The 6,163-nt window shown below is 33.5% G+C and overlaps 1 pseudogene; it reads left to right on the top strand.

The window, feature by feature from the left end:
• On the top strand, positions 4,193 to 5,823 carry LOC104776140 (annotated as a pseudogene).

Raw genomic sequence — 6,163 nt, 5'->3', positions numbered from 1 at the left:
AGAGAGAGAGAGAGAGAGAGAGAGAGAGAGAGAGAGAGAGAGAGAGAGTGACATCAATAAGGTAAGGAAAAAATCGAACATTACACTATACCTTGATAAACAGAGCTTTTCTGGTAGTATCTGAATCTTGAAGTGTCGAACATCTTCGAAACCTCGTTCCCCGATTCTGAAGCTTTCTTGAACATCTCTTGCAATTGCTTTGTGACTTCGGAGATATCTGATGAAACTTTTGATTCCTTCGCACCACTCTTTTTATTTGGTTTCTTCTCTGAGATTTTCAGATTTTTTTGTTTCGTTTCTTCAGCTTTAATCTTCTCGTCGTTTGGTTTCTTCTTCTTCTTCTTTGTCAAAGTGTCTTCTTCATCAAGGAAACGAGTGGTCAGTACTCTGTCTTTGGGATTCGGAGTGTACGGAAGCTCATAGCTCTCGAAGAAATTGATAAAATCCCAAGCGTAGTTACTCGGAGGCGGCGGTGGAGGAGTTCCGGAAACGTAACTCCTCCGGGAGTAGAACGAGTCATGATGATTGGTATTTAGGGATTCGAGTTTTGGACATCCGAATAAACTCGTTCCTTCTTCATCTTCTTCCTCGCAATCAGAGTCGAATTTGGGAGGCAAATCGGAATATGAACTGGTGACAGAGTGAGCTGGGGAAGATGATTCCGGCGAAGACGATTCGTCGGGTTCGGAATCAGCATCGGGCGGTAACTCGACGGCTTGATCGAAGAATCTATGAAGAGCTGGACCAACGGTGTTTAAAGAGAGGAGGTAAGCTGAGTGAGCGTCGGCTAAAGCGTAGCTGCGGCGGAGCGTTTCCTCAAGTGAGTTGCAGCGGTCACGGCATAGAGCGACGGCTGGTAAACCGTCGAGCTTTGAGGGAGAGCATCCCATAACGGTCTTCCCGGAGGAAAGGTTTGTGTGTGTGTTTTAAAAAACTCGGATTTGACGTATAAATAAATTACGACACTAATTACGTGATTAAGGTTAGGTGTAATTAATTTGACAAGGACACCACTATTCACGGATTTGAGACAAGTAATTATTAAAATATCTAGAATTATTAGAGAGCGACTAATTTTCTTGTTATGTTGAATTTTTGGAAATGTCTACGCAGCAATTGATATTCAAATCAGTTTTCTATACATACTGGATCTAATTTTTTTAAATTGACAAAAAGGTTCATTTTGATAGTAAAACCGCATTACATGTTTAAAACGAAAAATTTTAAATAGAGAAGGGGAGTGAGTTATAGTGTGACACTTCTGCATATAAATGACTTTTTATATTTCGTTCAGGTAAATAAAATGATTACAATACAAAATAAGAGCCGTTGTTTTCTTGTAGATGAAGGGACATTGCAACCAAACTTCAATTTGGAAAACTAGTAATCATAAGGGGGAAAACAAACGTTACATTGATTTGGTGTCGTCTTTGTGCAATGGAACGAACCATGCAATGCAATATTCAACTTGGGAATCATTGAAGCATAGAAAGTGGAAAAAGACGTTTGTTTACAAAAGTTAAAGCTAAAAAGTGAAAGGTGAAAAGTTAAAAATTATAAAGGTTTCAGATTCAAAGTTAACTTAAAGAACAAGAGCAAAATCCTGGATGTTGCAGTTGCTTGAAAAGATGATGACGCCCCAGCCATTACAATATTGTATACTATTTATTATCCGTATAAGTAAAAGAGAAATACAAAATGCTTTTGAGTCGGGTCAATTTTGCAAAAATAACCCGAAATTAAGGAGTCGGATTCTGGTGAGAATTACCCGCTGCGTTATAAATGGGTTATCGGGTCTTTCAAAAAATAAATCATAAATGTAATAAATTCCCTACAATTTAGAAAACTAACAAACATACATAATTAATGTATATCAAACTGTATATAGGAAAATTATATCGTCCAATATAAAATCCTACCAGAAACATTCCTAAAAAAAATCAAACTGAATAACAAGATAATTGATTGCCCAAATCAGTAAGATCTCAATCTTTTATATATGTAAACTAATTTAATTTTGATTATATATTAGTATATACTTCCGGAAATAGAATTCATTTTAATATAATTCATAAATAATGATAATATAATTAAATAATTTTAAAAATCTGAAAAATAAATTTTAAATGACATAACTATATATACAAAAAGAAAAGAAAATACTAATGAGAATTACTGAGATGTTTATAATTACATTCAAATATTTCTATCAGTTTTGTTATCATTCCTAATATGTATAATAAAAATACTAATGATAATTAAAAGAAGATATGAAAAGATGTTCTGAGATTTTCACATATCTCTATCAATTTTGAGTTACCTAAAAAACGAAAAACGTTGTAACATTAGCATAACTAATGCAAAATTATTATTCAATTTGGAAACAACCAATAAATATAGTTTAACAACCATATATGATTAGATTTCAATATGTAATACCAAATATTCAATCAGTTAGTTTAAGTAATTAACTTAAAATCCGAAATTACTACTATTTTTTTTGACAACATGAAATTACTACTAATATTCTAAATAAATTTATATAATTATTATATACGGGTATGTACAAAATTTCATTCAATATTTTTTTAATTATGATGCTGATTATGACTATCAAACTCAATTATGAATTTGATTAACAATTTTTACTGTATTCAGGACATATGAAGCATTACAATAGTTATCAAATTACTATATTGTTATGTGAATCAGGTATATATATAATTATATATATATGAACTATTTTACATTTTTGTAAATAATTTAAGTTAATATATGAACTATATTTTTACTTTTATTTTTTACCCTCTCTGGAAACTCAAGAGAATCTAAATAAAAATCATGTAAAGATCTATCCTAAGCAAAACTCATCAACATAAGAAAAAATAAAACCAAAGTTAGAAAATTCTAACAATACAAAATAATAGATAATTATGATGTAATGAAAATAGTGGGATTAATAGTTTAGGATTTTATTTATTTAATATTTTTTCAGTTCAAGAAATATGATTTGGATATTTTTTTTAAAATCAATGATAAATTTTTGGCTTTAATGTTTTGCTAAATTTCAATTTAGATAAATTTGAGTACATGTTAAATTGTTTTGCTAAATTTGAGTAAATGATAAATTAGATTAAAATTTTTGGGTAAATGATAAATTGTTCTTATGGTTCATCACATCATACATATTAGTGTAACTTTCACAAGGTGAATATTTTTATAATATTTTATGTAGATTCCTATTTTCTACTACTAAAATGATCAAATTGAATTATCTATTTTTTTTATTATGTTAGTATTTTTTTAAAATATTTTAAAATTTATTTTATCAAAACTCATTTTATTACCATTTACTCTTTTTTTTTTTCCTACTATTCTTTTATCCAAACTCAATACCCCCCAAATATATGATTTAACGTAATCAACTGCAAAAATGAAAATATAGCATATTCTAATCTATAGTATGCACCCGGTAAAAATAAAATTATGGGCAAAATACCTATCTTTTACAAAAGATAAAAATTGCTAAAAGAGAATTATGAAGCAAATCTCAACAATCATTCTTTTGGCGGCACTGAAGTCTCAACGGTCATTTCTTCAGTCACTTCTGTATCTTCTTTACCGTCCGAATCCAAAAGCTTCTGATGAATTGTATCCTGGATCTGGAGGTCAGTCATGAAACATGTCAGTAAAATAAGATGCACACATATGTTAGTTTTTACCGGAATGACCCGGTTAAATCAGATACACCAGGCCACAAAAGTGTCTGAGCTAGCCCGTTTGCTCCTCTACTGGTGAGTTTGCGCATAAGATTCCACCCGTGCACACCACCATCTTTTACATATCGTGTACCAGTTACTATACTTGCATCTTCTTGAATTCAAACGTAGATTAAGAAACTCAAGTAAAGAAGACCAAAGAGATGAAGAAGATTCCAAGAACCCAACGATCGATTGAGGGATTTGCACTATCAGCGGAAGAACTTGTTTTGTTGTCATTTGCTTAACTACAAAAAAAAAAAAAAAAAAAAAAAATTATTCCCGCTTAACCTTTTTAATCACCGTCTACGTCACCAGATTCTTCCACGTCATCATAATCAGAAATCAACGGCTGAAGATGAAGGACTAGGTAGTATAATCTTGGCCGTTGATTCTATCTACTCCGAGATTTATAATCTCTTTCTCTTGAGAAAATTGATTCTACAGAGAGAGCGATGAGGATGATGATGAGAACGGGTTTGGTGTTCGTTGTCTTCTTCGTTGGAGCTGTCGTAAAAAGCGCAGCTGATACCTCCGGTGAGGCGTGACGGATTCGTGTATCCACCGGGTCGGAAGATTGAACCGGATACGATACTTATCGAGGCGTATTTTGACCCGGTTTGCCCGGACTGTAGAGACGCTTGGGAGCCACTAAAGCTAGCGATTCATCACTATGGATCTCGCGTTGCTCTTGTTCTTCACCTCATTCCTTTGCCGTCGGTGTTTGATTTCTCTTCCTTTCAATTTCGGTTTTCAATTTCTTTAACTAGGTGTTCAGAGATTACTTGTTCGATGTTGAGCTAAATCTATGCATGCCATGAATACCTTGTAATGGCCTCAGTTGATAAGTAGTTTGAGGTTTATGTTGCCATATCTGTTGTATATGCAAAAAAAGTTTAATTCTTTTGTGATTGAAAGCTTTGGGGGGNGGGGGGGGGGGGGGGGTTGGATCTTTTGCAGCTTCCATGACAGTGCATTTGTAGCATCTCGGGCCTTACACATCGTTGATACCTTAAACGCCAATGCCACCTTTAACTTGCTTGAAGGGATCTTCAAGCATCAGGTCTGATTAGTGTATATAAGAAAAAAAAAGCTTCAATTAAACAGAGAAATAAAATGTAAAATCCGGCTGTTCTGTTTTTTTCAAGTGAAATAACGTTTATATGTGTACTCCATTTCGCCGTGTTTTATATGTTTGTTTGTGATCAGTACATGTGACTTATTCATTGAATTTTGCTTCAACAGGCATTGTTTTACAACTCGCAAACACAACTCATGTCAAGACCTGCAGTTGTGGACAAATTAATCAAGCTTGGGACAGTTACATTGGGAAACTCATTTTATTCTCCTCTTAAATCTGGCTTCAGCAACTCAAAATCTGATCTTTCCACTAGGGTTTCCTTCAAGGTGATCCCTTGAGAGCTTTCCCCCCCTTCTCAATTTTTAAATACTTAAAAAACATTTTCACTAGTCCTCTGTATTTGTGCTCATATCGTCAATTGGATAGACCAAATGGAGTGATAGGGATCCTTCACTACATAGTCACCACCAGTCATATTGATCTACTAGTAGTTCCATAGCTTGAATTCTAGTAGCTTACCTTCTATCATTACTCATTAGAGCTATCATAATAACAACTAGTGTCCACTCCATAATTATTTGTGTTGCTTTTGTTCTCATTGCAGTATAGCGTCTCAAGAGGAGTCTCTGCGACACCAACCTTCTACGTGAATGGGTTCGAGCTTCCTGGTGCTGGTTCTCCCAAAGATTATGAAGGATGGAGAGACACCATCGATCCTCTGCTTAAACCACAAGAAGCAGACATACGAGACACCTTCCTTTCATTCCTCACGCAATCATCTTATTAGTTGTAATTTCCAGAAGCATCAGTCTCATACATGTTCATATTACTTATACTTTTACAAAATTGCATAGTCTAGTAAGATTCTCCTAGAAGTCGTGTTTATGTGATACTAATTTACTTTTACAAAAATATATAGTGAAAAAGGTGGTTTGTAGTAGCGCAATGTGCAGTAAGTAAAAGGGAAGAGACAGAATTTCAATATTTTCATTTGCTCTATCTTTTTACTGATTGACTAAGGAGGAGTAATGTGTATGTGGAACAATTTAGATGAAAAAATAATTTTAGTATTTAAAAAATATACGAAAAGTGGTTTCTAGTGTGGCACAAAAATCCAACATTCCTACTATTGTTTGGTCTTTAGCTTAGGTAACCCGAGACTTAGTAGCTAGGTGAGATGTAGTTAGTGATCAGTCCGATTTGCTATCTCTTTTACATAATGATCAGGTATATACTATGTATAATTTCTTTAGCCTACCCAAAAAAGTAAAAAGAAGAAGAGAGAACAAAAAAGTAAAAAGAAGAAGAGAGAGAAAAAAAAAAA

The sequence above is a fragment of the Camelina sativa genome, chromosome 3, assembly GCF_000633955.1.
Source record: "Camelina sativa cultivar DH55 chromosome 3, Cs, whole genome shotgun sequence".
Lineage (NCBI taxonomy): Eukaryota > Viridiplantae > Streptophyta > Magnoliopsida > Brassicales > Brassicaceae > Camelina > Camelina sativa.
Note: the sequence above shows the minus strand (reverse complement) of the source record. Positions and strands in the feature narration are given on the sequence as shown.